This window comes from Anopheles aquasalis, chromosome 3 (assembly GCF_943734665.1).
Source record: "Anopheles aquasalis chromosome 3, idAnoAquaMG_Q_19, whole genome shotgun sequence".
Taxonomy (NCBI): Eukaryota; Metazoa; Arthropoda; class Insecta; order Diptera; family Culicidae; genus Anopheles; species Anopheles aquasalis.
Window position 1 is genome coordinate 1,845,001 of NC_064878.1, and position 910 is coordinate 1,845,910.

Genomic DNA, 910 nt, shown 5'->3' on the forward strand with positions numbered 1-910 from the left:
TTTATTTGATACAGTACAATAGTTCCGGAGAATTTAAGAGATGAAATTCCAAGGAATTGAACCGGTTACTGTATTCAACAGCATACTTGTCAGGCTTCCCGTGTGTTGTGTGCTTGTTGTTTTGTTTTTCTTTCGCTCGATGGTCGCCGTAACCTCAAGGGAAATCAACGCAATGATCCATCACGATACCACAAGAATGCCACAATCAGGGAGCGCCGGTTGAAAGGAGTTTAGCTCCTGGTCCCGGGCGGTAATCCGTTAGATTAGTCCGGTTGTGTCCGATCGGGGGAGGAATTTTGTGGTGTTTCCAATCATGTCACCGCACGTCCTGTGATTGGAAAACGGCCAAAGTGATAAAGTGGGTTCTCAAAAATGGTAACCATCGCTGGTGTCGTCGTAGAAATAGGTATTCGTTCAATTTTTGCTTGGGCGGATGCTTGCCATCAAAGGAATTCCTGGCTGGTCGAGCTACTGTGAAGTGACCCATGAGTCCCTCCTTTTCTCGAGGCTTCGATTAAAGTGAGCCCCAAACATTCGGAAGTGTACCTTTGTGTTCGACGCTAGGGCGTGTTTTGTTTTCGTTCCTCGCAAAAGAAGAAACTGTCCACTGATCACCCACAGTACCACGCATGGGAGGGCGGGGCGCGGCTCTCAAGAAAGGTCACAAAGACCGGGGGGGGGGGGGGGGAGGCAGGTGGATGGATTGATTAAAAAAAAACGTAGAAAAACAACCAAACCTGGCCCACCGCCCGCACCATTGTCCTTGAGCAAACGGGGTTTTGTTGTGTCGACGAAATCGACATGAAATTGGCCGAAAACAGTCCAGAAAGGCTCCGGGGTCCACCTGGGATGCCGTTCCGTTTCGGCAGAGTTTATCATTTTTTTCTCTCTCTCTCTTGTGTTGACTCAA

General features: G+C 48.8%; 1 protein-coding gene across 1 annotated transcript in view; it reads left to right on the forward strand.

Moving 5' to 3' along the window:
* LOC126575089 (neuropeptide Y receptor type 2-like) overlaps window positions 1-613 on the forward strand; it is a 14,594-nt gene extending 13,981 nt beyond the window's left edge. Inside the window, exon 2 of the mRNA XM_050235625.1 lies at window positions 1-613. This exon is cut by the window's left edge and continues 1,260 nt beyond it. The gene's annotated coding sequence lies outside the window, so the exon portion shown is untranslated.
* The last annotated feature ends 297 nt before the right edge of the window (window positions 614-910 follow it).